Raw genomic sequence first — 18547 nt, forward strand, 5'->3', positions numbered from 1 at the left:
CTGGGAATATAACTTCTAAAAGAGATTACTGCCCAATGCTAAAGCAATATGTTCCTTTTTTTTTAAGAATTTACTTGCAAGCAGATATTCCCTACTTTTAAAAGACAGACTATAAAAACCTTATGTAGTAAGTATAAAGCAATCGTACAGGTCTAGGATTTGTAATCAGAGACCTAGCCTTGCAGCTTACTATTTGTGAAACTTTAAACCTCTCCTAAGTCTAATTAAATGAGTAATGCATGTGGAAGCACCAAAACTCTAAAGCATCATGGTAAAATGTTAAGTTTTGTATTATTAATACACATACTATTCTATTTCCTTTATTTGTTCAACAAGCATTCTATTTAAACCTTTTATTTAGAAATTAGACATCATTTTCTTCAAAGGACTTTCCCCAACCGTTTCCTCCCTCTGAAGTCCCTCTTCAGACTGAATCTGATTCATCTAAGTAGCTCTATAATTTAGCTCACGATCTGAAACACCGCAAGTACTCAATAAATATTTATTAAATGATTCCAGTCATTGTCAGCTTCCACGCCCCTTCTACTTCCAACAACTAATATATTCTAAATTATGTTGTGATAAAGTTATTCAATAGCACCCAGCTTCACTCCATGACAACGTGTAGTCTGGAACTTTCCCACTTTGAATCAGTTTAATCTTGCCATAATTATTAAGATAATTAATGGACAGTCATACTTTGAATTTTACATCTTTATTCAAAATCCATCTTTTAAAAAAATTTAATCATGAAAGGCCCACCATATGTTTAAAAGCCATTACAATTGTTTAGCTAGAGAGAGGCCTGTGCTCCCTCTGCTGGTTTTACAGAGAAAGAAGATACCAGGAGAACCCTCTGCAGAGTCAGTCTCACATCCTGAGCAGGGAGGTTTGCCTACCCAAAGGACCATTTCGGAATTCTGGGATGTGGGATGGTACCCAATGACTGAGTTTGCTATACAACCTTAACTGACCTAAAAAGCCCGCATTAATTCGCAGGCTTGTCAGATGGGAAAAACATTACAGAAGGAGATATCTTAGATTCAAGGTTAAAAAAGCTATTATTTTTTTTTTTTTTTTAAAAAAGGAAGCCTAGGAGAATAAAACAGTAAAATATATATAATATAAAACTTGACAGTTTCTCTTAAAATGATGACTGTATAAAATAAAAGACAGTTCCTTTCGTGGTGTTTGATGGTTGTTAACTTTGCAACCCCAAAATAATATGCATGTAAGATATTTTAGAGTTGCAATGCAGAAGATGAGCATTATCTCAGTTGATCCACATAAGAGATGCTGTAAGTTAATAAGCCATGGAACATTATCACTGTTGCTTCCTCCAGTTTAAATGGAGGTATCTGTACAGTGATGTGCAGCTCTTTTGCAGGGGCTGCAAAACAAGCCCATGACCACATCTACGCTTCAGATACTAACAGCTAAACTTTAAATGAATGCTTCCGATGGTCAGGCAGGCACCAGAACAAGCAGTTTACAAGTAATGCTTCATTTAATCCTCATAACGATCCTGTGAAGGAGGTATTTCCTTCAGAGTTCATTATCATTCCCATTTCATAGATGGGGAAATTAAGGCACAATCACTTTTCAGGACCACATTGTTATTCAAGATTATGCCCTAACCCCCAAAGTAAGCATGCAAAAACTCACTAAAATCAACTCACACTTACAGGTGAGGAACTGCTTGGACATCACAGCACTCTTCATGGAATGTCACAAAATATTGATACATTTAGTTCTGCTTTAAAAACTAGATACACATTTTCTAGCAGCAAATACTACTACAAAATATATATGGGCACCAACCAAGTTGTATTTATATTGTGTATGTTTAAATATGACAGTAATATAAAAGTCGACCCCAGATTTGGAGAGGGATCTTATGTCCCCGAATACCTTCAACTCTGTCTACAGATACCCTGTGCCTTGCAGAATTATGTATTTCACTCACTGAATTTTACTAAAGTTGAAAATTCCTCTGGCTATGTTTCAGCTATTTTCAAGCCAGTCTGGAAGTCTTCCCATACCCTCTACAAGGTAAAAGTTGGCATGAATTAAAATTTATTGACACCCCTGCCCCCCGTGATTGGCTACAGAGTTTGTATTTAGGGTCAGTGTGTCATGCCTGTAGGTCTTCAAATAGACTTGGCTGAAATCTTGGCTTTTCAAATAACTTGAAATAACATAGGCCACTGCAGTAAAAATTTGCACAGTACAGAAATAACATGTGATTGAAATCAGAGATTTTTTGCTGACCCTAATTTTTGGCTACACCCCACCTCCTTGGCTTTGCAGTATTTCTCCACAAGACTAATCTGAGTTTCTGTAGGATTGCAATTTTTTTTTTTTTAATCTCTAAATGATTCAGGTCTCCACACTCCCAAAACACACAAAAATTTTCAGGAAAACATTTTATCAAGTTAAAACCATCGACGATGCACCCAGTTAGCTTATGATGTGATGAAAGGGCTTGATTGGCTGGCCAGTTCGCCATTTTCAGGCTCACTGTTTACCCAGCTGCATGAGCCACTGAGCAAACAATCAGCAGCAGTCCCCAAGGTTTGACAATAACAAGAAATTATGAGGTAGAAACTTAGAATTCAGAAAATTCTACTCACAAACTTAACTGTTTGCTGAGCATTTGAGAAAACACCAACTTAGTGAAATTTTTTGGCAAAACCCTGTTGTTTTGGGGGAGTGCAGAAGACTAGCTGGAGAACTACATTTCTTGGGACTCAGACTTTGCTCCTCCCTCAATGATCCGACTTCCCATCCATGGGTGCCCAGTAGAAAATCCACAGGAGTTATCGTGCAGGAAATTGAAGTGTGTGGGATTGCTTTTAACTGACTTTTATATTTGAATGAAATTATATCAAGCAGCAATGCATTAGCTCACAGATAACAGAACAAGGGAGAAGAGGCACTGGCCACCATGCACGTGAATAAAAAAAAAATCAGCTAAAATTTTGGAGAATTGATAAAGGGCTGAATGCAGGCAGTATGACAGGATAGATCCCCTGGCAACCCTAGTCACAAGAGGAGTTGGTGCTTATTCCAAGTTCTTTTCCATAGACTCCGTAGTGCTCATGATAAAGATGAAGGCACAGTGGACACCCTGAGAGCATCCCCCTGGATGGTCCAGGCCAGCACTAGGGGAACAGCTGTTGCTATGGGGAAAGCATGAACCCCAGCCACCTTGTCCAGACCACCCTCTCACAAACTGCAAAAGCCTCAAGCCACTGTGATAGGAGCAGAGATAAGACCCATTGCTGGTGGGAGAATGTAAAAGAAAAAATCCTCTAACCCCGAGAAGGGTCAGCCCCAGAATGCTTTATTAATGCCATGAGATCTGTGCTGTCCCTGCTGAGAAGGACCAGGAAACTCTCTCCTGCACCAGAACATCAGAGAACCTACCCTGTCCTCCTCTCCACCAACCCTAACCCCCAACAAAAACAACATACAGTTATCAGAACAGCCAGCAGTTTCACTCCTCACTGTGTGCCCAAGAGAAATGAAAGCTGATGTCCCCCCGAACCTATACACAAATGTTTATAGCAGCCTTATTCATAATGGCTAAAAACAACTTAAAGGGGAACAACTTAAATGTCCATCAACTGGTGAGTGGATGACAAACTATATTATAGCCATTCAGTGGAAAACTACTCACCAAGAAAAAAGGAATAAATTGCTATTATGCACAACAACGTGAATGGATTGCAAATTCAGTAAGTGAAAGAAGGCAGGCACAAAGGGCTACACACTATATGCTTCTATTCATACAACATTCTGGAACGGCAGCCTTAGAGTGACAAAAGGAGAGTTCATTAATTGCCTGGAGGTGGGAGAAGGAGACAGACTACAAAAGGGCACCAAGGAATCCTGGGGGGATATCAATCTTCTGTATCTTAGTTGTAGCCATGGTTTCATGTCTGTATACTCTCATTAAGTTCATAAACAGGCTGAATTTTATTGCCTATAAATTATATCCAATAAATCTGACTTTAAAAGTTATATATATATATATATATATATATATATATATATATATATATATAGCCTTATTTTTGTCATAGTTTGAGTGATTTTGGAAAAAAAATCAATTCACTTAATTAACCAACTTTTATGGAATACTTACTGTATGCCACACCATGTTGTATCTAATTAGCTATGGTCCTCTGGGAACACAGTGTCATACGATACTTCCTAAAATATCTTCAGCAATTGATGGATTAAGCATGAAATCCTAATGCAAATATCAAAATATTTAGAACTCTATGGCAATGAATTATAGCATTTTAGAGTTTGTGAGATACAACTCAATAGTTTTTAAGAAGGAAATTTATATCCTGAAGGCATTCACTGAAAAACAATTAAGATTAAAAATATATGTATCAAGTGCTTAACTCAAGAAGCAATAAGAAAACAAAGAACCCTCAAATAAACATAAGGAAAACAAGATGTAAGAATAAAACAATATGCTTTAAAATAAGGTTAACAGATGAGGTTAATAGATTAATGGACAAATATTTCTGAGTCTTTGGTATATAATATATATTGTTAATCACTAAGAGCTTATAAGCAGTATTTGAGAGTAAGAAATTTTCCTCTACCCTTGTAGGTTCTTCTGGCTGGTCTAAGAATTAAATTGACATGAGACAGAGTAACAGAACAAGAAATAAAGTTAAATAACATGTGTATATAGGAGAGACCCAGAAAAACTGAGAAACTCCTCAAAATGGCTGAGACCTTCACCTTAAACAGTATCTTCAGCTAAAGACAAAATAGGATGTTGTGGGTAGTGATTTGGGATTTCAAAGAGGAGGAAGGCAATTCACATGGAGATGAGAAAGCAGATGTTTAGTAAACAAATGTTTGGCTGGGTCAGGCAGAGACAATGGCACAGAGGAAGGAGTTTTAACCAACAGACTTTGCTAGGTTCCTGTCTATGCACCTAGTTCATCCTATGGGCATAGCTCCCTCCCTGAAATAAATCCTCTATCTACATTCTTTAGGCTGTGAGGGGGAAGGTCAGAGTTTCTTCCTGAATCTTTTGGGCCTTGATTGTTTTTAGCTCAAAATAAGCTGCATGCAAAAGAGATGTTTTGAGGTGGCAAGTTTGCTCCCCGACAATAGGTAGCCTTTCGTGTGTCTGTGTATGTAAGTGTGTGTGTTTTTCTGTGTGTGTGTGATTATACCTGTCTTACATCTAATGATACATAGGAGAAATTCTAGAAAACACTGGTCTATTGGCTTAATTAAATCACTTAACTTTTCTGAGCTTCGATTTACCTCTCTAGAAAAAAACTGAAATGTGATTCCTCCCCTCATCTCTCAAAATCTGGTCGGTTGTACAGAGGGGAGAAAGACAGTAAAACCAATGTAAGAGATCCACAAACAAGTTACATGAAGTAAAAAAGAAAAACTATTTGAAACAAATATAAAGAAAAGCTGCACTATATAAAAAGTTTCTACAAACAAAAAGATATTTGACTAGAACAGTGAGAAAAGGGGTATGATTTGGTAACTAATAGGAAATAAACATCAACTACATTTTTTAATTTAAAAAAAAGTGGAAAATGTAATGATGAGAAAATAATGTTCTAAAGGATGATGACCTTTCTCTTCTTTTTTGTCTGAATAGTTATTTAACTTAAATAGATGAGTAGGATGGAATGCTTTCTTTTCCATACCCATTCCTTCCAGGCTTCTCAGTGTCGACTGAAATAAATGCACAGCCTAAAAGTTGAGAGCTATGTTTTATTTGGCGGGAGGACTCTAAGCCGGGATGACAGCCTCTCAGATCGCTCTGAGGTGCTGCTCCGAAGAGGTAGGGGAGGAGCTAGAATATGTAGGAGCTTTACAACAAAGACCAGGTAGTTGGAACAATAAAAGATTACTTGTTATCTAAAGAAAATCAGGCATCTCAAGTTAAAGAATTTAGTGCTTTTCTATGAATGGGAGGAAGCAAACATTTTGGGCTCATTGAATTCATTCCTTTGACAAGCACCTAGCTATCTAGGGCCAGTATCCTGTCCTTTCTTATTCTGAGTCCGCTCGCTCGGAGTGCACCATTGTGAGTGGCTGCAGAGGCTGGGCTGCAGGCCTGTCCTCACTGGGGGGTGGCGGCAGCCGCTGATGACTTGGTTTCAGCATTCTTTGTTTACTGATATGGTTGCAGTATTTTCGTTCACATCAGCATTGCTGGTGGACTCCAGTTCATTTAAACTGTAAACATTTATCAGGAACAAGTACACTCTCGAATGGGCTGAATTTGGTCTGCTTCCCTAATCAGAACCTTCCCAGCTTGTGAATCAAATTCAATGTCATTACTCCTCAATAATAATAGCCAAGTTACCAATACTATTTTTAAATTTTCAACTTGTTTTTTCTGATACCCTTGTTAGCAGGACACGTTAAACCATGCCATTTTACCTAACCTGGTTCCACTTATTTAGAAAAATGATTTAAGAAACAATTTTTAACCTGATGATATTTGAAACACTGAACAGGTACTGCTGTTTCTTAGGAAGAAATAATCAGGAACTAGGTAATAAAAGGCATATTTATTTTAATGTGACCCTGACATGTGCAAATCAGAAAAAAATAGAAATCCTATTCACTCTCTAATGGAAATAGCTTCATAAAACTAAAAAGATCTGGTAATACTGAGCAACAGTCCGTGAGAAACTGATTATTATCAACACTCAGTGCCTAGTCTGCTAGTTAATGAGGTGAGAAGAAGCCAGAAGTGGTTAATAATCCTACAAACTGGTCATAATCAAATCATCACAGTGGTAATTACAGAATTAAGGGGATTGTAACCATGAAAATAAAAATAAATATAAAAATCACTGTTTTTGTTCTACATGTGTTATGGTAGAGCTTCTTTTCTAAAGCTAGATGGGGCACAAACTAGATAGAACTTTATTCCACAGAAAAAAAAATTTTTTTTAATCAGATACATTTTTATGATAGCACTTAGAAAATATTTACCCTTGTTTTGCCATGTAAGTCTACAAAAGAAACTCTCAACCAATTTGTTGAGATTAATTTCCTAGACAACATACATACTTAGAGGGCAAGTCATTATTAAGACTGATTTTGTGATTCTGTTTGAAGCTCAAGTCTTTCAGATTTATAACTTGGTTCTCAATGCCTTACCTGTATTTTCAAGAGCTAAATCAACTGTTTTCATTCTACAATGTTGATAAAGATATTTTTGTTTATTTACATGACACTAACAATTTTGCCTAGTTACACATTTTAGTAATAACCGAACCTGACAATTATTGCCTCTTTTCATTGGATTTGTCAATCTTTATAGCATTTTTCTTTTGGTGAACAGAGAATAGTATCTTACTAAGAATTTAACCTAATGAAGACAATATGTTCCCCATTATGCTCTGCGAACATAAAAGCCTTCACAAACTTTCTAATTCAAATTTACTTTTTCCTGAGGGTAAGATCATCTAGTCTGGTTGCAAAACTTTGAAAAGCCCAGAAAAATTTAGAGACAAAAAAAGAAAAGGATCAGCATACTCTCACAAATCAAAGGCGACGCTGTTAACTTGCACTCCTTCCATGTGTCCATCTTTAGATACTTATAATCATAGACAGATACAAATTTGTTTTACACCATCTTCACTTAAAATGATTAAGAATAAGCTGTTTTCCATGCCATCTCTAGCTGCATGGTAGTATATTGGAATGGGTCAACCACAGTTTATCTTACTATTACACCATTAGTAGATTTTAAAGTCCTTCCAGATTTTCACCATTATATCATAAAGACATCTGTGAGTAGAGTAGTCATGAAGAGTCCAAGCAGAATTTGAAGCAAATACAAGTTCAAATCCTGGCTCAGCCACTTAGGAGTTTTGCTGAAAAGTGAGTTATACAGTATAAATAAAGCCTGTCACATGGCAAGCAATTGATGAATTAAAGCTATTATTATAATAGAGACTTTCCTAAAGTTCAGAATATTGTGTTATCATCTGTGCCCTGAGATTGGGTTTCTTGGTTAAACAATCTAAGCATGTATAAGGTTTTTCACACATACTGTCAACTTACTCTCCAAAGCGGCGTACCAATTTAAGCTTTCACAGTATTAGACGAGAAGTGATCCCCAGTAACACTGGTGTTCTCATATGTTTTAATTCAATAGATGAAAATGTTTTCTCATTTTAACCTTTATCTTTTTGAGCACTCAATAACAGTATACATTTTTAAACATGTATTAATCATTGGTACCTTTTAAATAAATTATCTGTTCCTGTCTTTTGCCGATTACATGCAGAAGTCATACAAATTTATGTAACTGCTTTAAATATTAAGGTTATTAATAATTTGTCATCTATGTAGTTAAATAACTTGTCAGTTTCTCTACCTTTAAACTTGCTCATAATACTCCTGACACTGAGAAATTTTCTATTTTTCTATAGTCAAAACTGTTATTTTTTTCCTTTATGAATCCTTTGTCCCTTATCTAGAAATTGAAAAATAATCACATTTTATTTCTACTAGGTCAAATTAAGTTTGATATGACAGTGACCTTTTTAATCTTGATAAAACATATGTTGGTTTATACTGTTAAATGAGAATCCACAATGAATTTTTCTCCAAGTAGTTAAACAATTGCCTAAATTTAATTTATAAAAATCATATTTCTCTTTCTCATTGACTCATAATATCCTCTTTATGACGTATAAAACTTTTACACATAAAAAAGTTTAATTTTACAAGGTACCCAAATTAATCAAAGATACTATTCACTGTATCTGATCTGCTTTTGGAAGAGAAGCTGCAATTAAATGTCCCTCTGCAACCCTCCCCAAATTGTTTCTCTTACCTGCTGGGCTGAGGAGATTTCCAAGACAAGAAAGAAGGATACGCGAAGAAGGATAGAGAGTAACAAAAATATATTTTGTCCATTTTAATTCACGGTCAGTCCTTTCCTCTCACTTTGCCCACAACAAACCTACATCATTAGTGGAGTGAAGTAGAATAAAGGTAACATTTACCAAGCACTTACAGTGTTCCAGGTCCTTTTATCCTCCCAAAACCCCATGAGATGGACATTCTTTTCCTAATTTTTCAATTATGGGAACACGTTTGGCAATTTTAACTAAAACTGTCCACTATCATATGATCAATAAGTAGCCAAAATGGATAAGATTTGAACCTAAGTGACTCTGAATCAAAAATCATATTTGTTGAAAAAATATCCTTAGTTGAAAAGAATCTTTCCTTCTCGCTCTCTCTCTCTCTCACACACAAACACACACACAGATTCCTTTCCTGGAGTAATATTATTTTAATATTAGCAGAGTGCATGTAGCATAATTTGGAGTTTTTATACTTTTCAAGTGTGTGTGCATGTGAAGTTGAAGGGATGAAGAGGAAAGACTCTCACGGCTGGGATGAGGGTGACCTGCAACAAAAGGTGTGATGTGACTGCCCCGCAGAAGGTTAGGTAAGGATGTGATGACGTCTCAACAGATCAGCAGGATTCGTGCAGATAACGTTAGCACCAGATAATACTAGTTATAACTTAAAGGATGCAAGTGCAGTGGGAAACAGAGTAGTAACAACAGCCAGTGCCCCCAGCAGCCAAGGCTTAGGACCCTCAGAGCCTCAACCCAGGTGAAAGAAGGAAAAGGGAAAACAATCCTGATTAGGACAGTTTCCAACACGAAATGACTGAATAATCCAGTCAAATAAATTTGACTCAGTTTTTAGGTTTTATCTTCTGTGTCAGGAAGAAGGTGGGGTTAAGGCTCAAAAATTTAAATAAGCTACAAAAAAACTGTAAACTTTACAACAGTCACTCATGGATCAGAGTCCCACTCAGATTAGGTTGAAAGAGGAGATAACTGCGAGGAATAAAGGCACAGCCAGGCTGCAAATACACTGGAAGGGAGAACGAGAAACTGTAAAATGAGGCTTCACTCCCTGTGTCACAGGGACCCAGGCCCCACTCCTTGTCTTCTCCTTGGATGGCCATGTGCTGTTGCCTCTCCAGGCCTCATCCTGGATGAGGAGGAAGAGCAGCTCTGCTGCTTCCTGGAAAGGTCTGGTGTCAATCAAGAAGTCTTGAGCTCATAATACCAATGGCTCCTGCCATTTCAAATTCCATTTCCTCATTCCTTGCTTGACATTTCTGACTTAATGCACTCCTACTGATTTCTTACTCATTTTAGTCTTCCTTTCTCTTTGCCAGCACTTTTCCCTCAATTTTACACCCCAATGTAAATGTCATTTACGTTGTCATTTGGTGGAGATAAAACCCATGTATTGTGTGTGTGTGTGTGTGTGTGTGTGTGTGTGTGTGTGTATACACATGTTTATGACATATATAACCCTGGATGTATGGATTATGTGAGGTGGATACAATTCTCAGTCCAAAACTTATGTTTTGCCAGAAGTATAACATATGTCTTTTTCCATAATTCAGCTTACTTTTCTATTTCGAGTCTCCATTCTGCTATATTGGTGGAAACTCAACATTAACCCATTTGTGCCCACACTCCTCCCTTTCCCCAGGATTATGCCAACATTCTAGAGGCTTGTGTAGTGTCAGGAATCTGGAGCTGTGCTCCTCAAAATCTTCTATTTGCCCCCTCCAGATTCATTCTCAAGCCATCTCCACTTCACTCTGCCCTGGAGTCTAAATTGCACACCAGCAAGATTCCCTTCTCTCTGACTTCTAGATGGAACCAGCCTTCTCTATGTGATCTTGTTTGCTTCTGGTTTCTAGAATCTTGCCCTCTTTTCATCCTGTTGGTCCTAGAAATGATAACAGTTATGCAGCTGCGAGCCCCAGTTTCCTACACGCTACACTTTGCCCATACTTTTGTAATCACTCCTCTTGTCAATAGTCCCTCCTCGAATTATCCTGCTGTGACAGAGCCAGCTGTTTCCTACTGTGATACAGTCCTAGATGTCCATTGTCCACATAGTGATTCTGAGAGACCTTTCATTCTGTCTGGTTCCTGGTGGTCAGACCACAAGGTTTCCGCAGCAACATCCCTCATGTTTGTCCACTTCACCCCAAAGCTCTCGTAAGTCTCTTTGCTGCTGTTTCTGTGCCATGCTGGGGACAGAATTGCCTGTGGGGTTGTTCAGGCACTGTCTGCCTAGACCTAGCATGTCCTTACTCGCTCCCTGCATGTAAATGCAGGGAGATCCCATCAGCATCTACACACTTCCAGCTCCTACTCTGTCAACCTTGTGCAACCCGCACTAGGGGACATGTGTGACTGATGAAAGATGGAGAGAGAAAGTAGGTGCATAAAATATGGGGAGAGAAAAAAAATGTCGTAATATATAGAAGTGTGTTAATATAGGTATTTAAACATCACCACCCTGTAACAAATCCATGAAGCTGAACATTTACATGGCCACTAGAACTATCCAGCTTGTGGGTTCTAAAAATAAGGATTGAAACATTCCTATTGCCAAGTGCCAGGCTCTTCATTTATATAGCAAATTATAATTTGAAAAACATTTTGCATATAAAACCTTACTGGATCTTAAACTCTAAGAAGGTTAGAAAATATACTGTATGTTATAGGCTGAACTGGATCCCTCCAAAATTTCTATGTTGAAGTCTTCACAATGTAACTATATTTAGTAACAAGGTCTTTAAAGTGGCAATTAAGTTAAAATGAGGTCTTTAGCATGGTTCCTAATCTAATAAGGCTGATGTCCCTATAGGAAGAGAAAATTTGGACACGGACATGTTATGCACACACACAGAAAAAAATCATGTAAAGTCAGAGGGAAAAGACAGCCAAGTGGAAGCTAATGAGAGAAGCCTCAGAAGACCCCTGCCAACACCTTGATCTTGGGTTTGAAGCTCCCAGAACTGAGAGAATAAACTTCCACTGTTGAAGCCACCAAGCCTGTGGCTCTTTGTTATGACAGCCCTGGAAACCAACGCAGTCCATTTTATAGATCAAGAAACTCAACTCCAGAGAAGCTAAATAGCCTGTCAAAAAGTCAGATTATCTTACAGTAAATTATTTACAATAAATAATTTCACTTGTAATCCCGACACTCACATCCATCCTCTCTCTCTCGTGAGATGATTGTGAAGTGCCCTACAACTGTACAACGCTCATGTCGTAGGAGAATACGCATGAGAATAGTGTATAAACTTCTTCAAAGCAGTGCATCTGCAGGATTAGGCCCCCAGGCTGTGGCTGCCCCCGGGCTCATTCCAGATGCCCGGCTCCCCTCCTCCCTCCACTCTGATGACTTTCCCCTCCTTTCACCACCCCTCTTACCCCCAACCCCCCTCAATTCCTGAATTACAGGAAGAGGTGAGGAGGGCCAAGAGCAGTAGGGGAACTGCGCTGAAATCCTGTGAGGGACATAAAGGAGAGGCCACTGTTGCTCATCTGAAGTTCCCCAATGTGGCCAGGCTTCAGAGAATGAGGAAACAGCAACAGGAATTTCCAGTTCCCTTCTGAATCCAGCCACTGGTGATCCAGATCGTGGTGCAGCAGGGTTACAGGACGAGATGGGAGTGAGAAAGCTTGGGCTATGATCTCAGATTTGTGGCTTCCCCGTTGGGAACTCTGTGCAAATTACTTTTAATGATTGGAGTTCTGTTTCCTTACCACCCAAATGACTATGTTATAGTCAAGGTTTCTTCTATTTAACATTTGGTGAGATGTTTACCTGACAGTGTAACTTTGTGCTTTTTCGTGGAAGTGGAAGATCACACTGTATGGTTCAGCTACCTTTTGAACCCCGAGGTCAAGTTTTGATGATCATGAGGAGTAAGGTTTTTAAAATAAGGACGAATCCTACTGTAACCGTCATTCCAAAATCAACCTTTATTGTAGTATCAATGAAATAGGGGAATTTTTTATTTATTAACTTATTTAACTGGAACCATAGAAAATACTCCATTCATTTATTTGTTCATTTAACCCAAATTGAAGGAACAACTACTGTGGGCTAAGTACTGACTGTGCGTCCGCCAGGCACTTGTCGTCTCTCTCGTGGGAAACAGAGGCTATACAGTGTGGAAATGCTGTGTCGTGTTCGAATACACAGAAGCTCAGAACAGCATGGCAACCTATGACAGGGCAAAAAGGACGTCTAGCTATACTCCTACAGGCAGGATCAATCAAACTGTATTAAGACAAAAGGGTCATTTGCACAACTTCCCAGAGAGGACTGGACATGGCTTAGAAATTATAAGAAAATAGAAACTCAGTCTTTCAAAAGAGGTTAGTAGTTTAAAGACTAAATCATAAAATACACTGCTTACCAATGAGCCCATTCATAGAAAGCTGAGTTCCTCTGCTATTTGCTACTGCTATAAAGATTTCCAAGAGATGGGAATTCTATATGTTAATTCCAAATACTTAGTATATCCTTCCTTGCTTTGGGAAGCAAGCATGCCTGAAATCACACACACACAAAATTAACAATGGAAAGGACTTTATAAATCAGCTGGTTCAGCCTACTCACTCAGAGACAGACTGACTGCTTCCAGGTCTCCCAATAGCAGAGGAAAATCTAGGTGCCGAGTATCTGGACTTCCATGTCAATGTATGGGGGTGGGGCTTGTTTTTGTTTTTCCTATTAAATTTCCCTGTGCTTCCCACCAGTCATTATGCATAAACACCCATGAATGACGTCAAGCGTTCTCTGTCATTGAGTTAACCAAGCAACTAATCATTCAGGAGGCATGCCAGACCTACCCATGTCTTGGAATCGCCCATGACGATGTGCCAGTTGTGCTGCTATATGTATCTGTTTACTTACTCCGTATTCTGAAATGTCCCTTCCGTTGGAATTGCCTTGGCTGGAAATATCCATGAATGGGAGCAGTGAAAGGATATCACAATAGTATTTCCAGAGCCAAGTGAGGAAGTGGATAGCGGCGAGTGACACTGATCACTGATTCACGGTTCATCTGGCATACATGCATGCGCACCCAGTACCTGTCAGGCACTGTCCTAAGCAGCATCAGTGAAAAGTAAAATAAGTGTAATAAGACGCATCCTAGGCCACATCATGCTTGTCTGCTGAGCAAAACAGACAATAAGCAAAGAAACAAACATACGTCACTATGATGTCAAACAAGAATAACTATATGGCAGAGGCTCAAAATGCAAGGAGTGAAAAAAGTTTTAAATTCTGAAGGAACAGAAAGTGCAGTAAGAAGAAACTGTCATGACTCACTTCCAGAAAAGAAGGATGCTTAGATATATTGAAGCCTTTCACATTCACCTTCCTCTGCCATGGAGTCATTCTTAGAAACGTGGTGGGAAGAAGTAGGTGGCATTCTCAAATTTCTTCTCCAGTGTCAAGAAACACCCTCTTAACTCTTATCCGACTGGTGTTTAGAGAGATATCAAGGACTTTCCTCCAAACACCCAGCACTTTCGTCTCCAAACACAGTGCTCCAAATGTTTTTACGCTATTGGGCAGTGGTTCTTTTAATGTTCCTAGAAGAGTTCACAGTCCCCTTTGAATGTCCGATTTAAAACAGAGAACTTCTCTCAAAATACACACATGTGCCTAAGTGGAAAATGTTGCATCGAGTATCAAGGGGTTCACTGAAGACCACCAATGATCATCGTCCTAGAGACTCCTCCAAAAAGATCGTATTTCTCTCCCTTATGAGAGGTGGGTTCTAACTGGCTTCAGCACAAAGGAAGGCAGTCCAAGAGTTCTCCAGTTTAAACCCCATGCCTGCTTAGACACCTCTTGACCAAAGGGCTTTGGGTTGCCAGGCTGCACTGCTCAGGAAGCAAAATTCACATGTGTGATGAGCAGCACTGTTGACTGCTAGTTATTAAAAAAAAAAAAAAAAAAAAAAAAGGATCTCAATCCTGTTCATTTAAAAAGAATTTTATATGTATATGTAAAATTAGTTGCTACTGAAATGCCCAGAATAAATACAACAATGAAATCTTTAAAACGCTGAGTCTTGAGGGGTAGGGAGTGGGTATAGCTCAGTGGTAGAGCACATGCTTAGCATGTGCAAGGTCCTGGGTTAAATCCCCAGTACCTCCATTAAAAAAAAAAATAAAAAAAATAAAATTGAGTCTCAACTCTACCCACATATTAGAATCATTTGGGAACTTTTTAAAAAGACTGATACTTAGGCCCATATCAGATCAATTAAATCAGAATCTCTCAAAGCGGGGTCCAAAGAATTGATGATGTTTAAAATCTCTGATATTCCAGTGAAGAGCCTGGTTTCAACCATTGTTTTAGAAGGGCTGACTGATCTTCATGCATTGCGAATCTGTCTTTACGGAATTAAGAAGAGGAATACTTAAAACTAAGCCCAATTCATCATAGAGTGTTTATTCAGTTTATCTCAACCCAAAGGCTGATAATTCAAATGGTTCTGAATGGTCCTAACACTTCACAGAATATATGAAGAACAGAAAACTTATCAATAAATTGGTAGTTGGTGTGCTTATATGGATCCCAACAGACACAAATACCTATAAGCAAAGATTCTTCCTACTCTGTCCTGGAATTTCAGTACCTAGGATAGAGCTTGGCTCAAATGAAGGCTTAATTAATGTTTGCTGAGTTAGCCACACCATTTTGGTCCTTCCTTCCTCCTTCAAACACTATAGGGAAGAAAATGTGATCACTCAGTGGATTGCTGAACAAGGCACTTAACTGCATCCTTGAGAAGCAAAATTATTGAATACTTTCTTTCATTAGAATACTGATTATCTACCATGTGCCAAATGTCATACTTGGTGCTGGGGATGATAACGATAACTTAATCCTTTTAAAGTCATTTCTGACATTTTCTTTTAAGCAGTTATTAGAACTTTGTTCCAAAAAAGATTAAGGAATACTCCACCCACAGGGTGGCAGAGGGTAAACTGCAACTCCAAGCTTCTAATTCCCAGTATGATGCTATTGTTGGGGGAGCAAAGTGTGTCACTTTCATTAGGTGCAAATTTAGAGTAGTGAGACTAATTCTAACAGCAGATGTTTGTGTAACAAAGAAGTCACAACATGCCTCACTCTACGTAGAGGAACTTTCCAGTTCTATCAGTCAGTTCTGTGTCAGCAACTATAGGATTAGAAACAGACTTTATTTCATGTGTGGGTGAAAATGAATTTTGTCCTTAGAGCAAATAATATCAATTTCTGTGTAAAGGTAAAGAAAGCTGTCTCTGAGACTTTAAGAGAACAAGCAAGGCAAGTAAAGCAAAGAGTAAGTTGAGACTGGCCCACAGACTTCAGGAGAATAGAAAGAATGTGTTGACTTCAAAATGAGGCTCTAATCTCAAAGAAAAATATGCAATTGTTTAGAGATTTCAGTTATTCAATAGACTACTGTGAGAATGTATGAAATTTAGGGGAAGGCTCCCAAGTAATTACAGATGCTAATCAGCTCTCTGACCTCATCTCCCATTCTGCCTCTCATTCTCTGTTCTTTAGCAGCTCCAACCTTCTAACGACACCTCAGGAAAGCCATTTCTACATGGAATTATCTTTTCCCAATTCCTCCTAAAGGCATTCCTGCTCTCTTTGAATCTCTGCTTAATATCTCTCCCAGAGAGGACTCTTCTGACCACCCTATCTGAAACTGAGTTTCCTTGATCCCCTAAGCCCTTACACTGCTCTACAACTTTCTTCTGAGCACTCACCAGTCCCAGAAATTATTTTTATTGCCTTCTTTACATGGTAGTCTCCTCCATTAGTGTATATGCTCCATGAAGGCAGAATTCTAGCTCTCTTCATCATTGCTGTGTTCCTTTCAAATAACCCTAAAATTTATACGGAACCACAGAAGACCCCCAAACAGCCAAAGCAATCTGGAGAAAAAAAGACTAAGGCTGGAAGTATCATGCTCCCTGACTTCAGTCTATACTGCAAAGCAGTATGGTACTGGCAGACGTTGCATGATTTCTATGTGTTTTATGGCCCAGAATATGGTATCTTGGTGGATGTTCCATGTGAGCTACTACACTGTTTTGATCTGTATTCATCAGAGATATTGGCCTATGATTTTCTTTTTATGTAGTGTCTTTGCTTAGGGCAATGGTGGCATCATAGAATGAATTTGGGAGTATTCCCTCCTTGTCAACTTTTTGGAAGAGTTTGAGAAGGAAAAATATTCTGTCTTCTTTATAGGTTTGTTAGAATTCCCTGTGAAGCTGTTGGGTCTTGTACCTTTGTTTGCTGGGAGTTTTTTATTACGAATTCAGTTTTGCTGCTGGTGATCAGTCTGTTCAGATGGTCTATTTCTTCCTGATTCAGTCTTGAGAGACTGTCTCCAGAAACTTATCTCTTTCTTCTAAGTTGTCCAATTTGTTAGCGTATAGCTCTCCATAGTTTTCTCTTATGATTTTTTTGTATCTCTGTAATATCAGTTCTAATTTCTCCTTTTTCATTTCTTATTTTGTTTATTTAGGTCTTCTCATTTTTTTTTCTTAATGAGTCTGGCTAAAAGCTTATCAACTTTGTTTATCTTATTTAAAAAACAGCTCTTGGTTTCATTGTTCTTTTCTATTACTTTGGCTCTTATTTACTTCCTCTATGATTGTTATTATTTCCCTTCTTCTGTTGACTTTGGGCTTTGTTTGCTTTTTTAATTAATTCATTTAAATGGTGGTTTATGTTGTTTTTTTGAAAATTTTCCTATTTTGGGGGGTAGGCCTGTATCACTGTAAACTTCCCTCATAGAACTGCTCTTGTGGTGTCCCATAGATTTTGGAAAGTTGTCTTTTTATTTTCATTTATCTCAAAGTGCTTTCTGATTTCCTCTTTTATTTTTTCATTGACCCATTAGTTTTTTAGTAGCATGTTGTTTAGTCTCCATGTGTTTGTGTTTTTACCATTTTTCTTCCTGTAATTGATTTCTAGTTTCATGTCCTTGTGGTCAGAAGAAGTGCTTAATATAATTTCTATCCTCTTAAATTTGTTGAGACTTGTTTTGTGGCATAGTATGTGATCTATCCTAGAACTTTTCATGTACACTCGAGAATATGTATTCTGCTGTTTTCGGATGGAATGTCCTATAGATATCTATTTAGTCCAATTGGTCTAATGTGTCACTTAAGGCCACTGTTTTCTTATTAATTTTCTGTCTGGATGATCTTTTCATTGATGTAAGTGGGGTGCTAAAGTCCCCTAGTATTATTTCATTACCATAAATTTCTCCCCTTATGTTTGCTAGTATTTGCTTTATATATTTAGCTGAAGTATAACAGCTTCATTGTTAATTGCTAAAACTTGGAAGCAACCAAAATGTCTTTCAGTAGGTAAGTGGATAAATAAACTGTGGCACATCCAGATATGAACTATTATTCAGTGCTAAAAAGTAATAAGCTATCAAGGCATGAAAACATATGGAAGAAACTCACATGCCTACTACTAAATGAAAAGTGGGAATCTGAAAAATCTTTGTATTATATGATTCCAACTATATGACATTCTGGAAAAGACAAAACTATGGAGAAAGTAAAAAGATCAGTGGTGGCCTAGAGTTGGGGAAATAAGGGATGAATAGGTAAAGCACAGAGGATTT

Source organism: Camelus dromedarius, chromosome 4, assembly GCF_036321535.1.
Source record: "Camelus dromedarius isolate mCamDro1 chromosome 4, mCamDro1.pat, whole genome shotgun sequence".
Lineage (NCBI taxonomy): Eukaryota > Metazoa > Chordata > Mammalia > Artiodactyla > Camelidae > Camelus > Camelus dromedarius.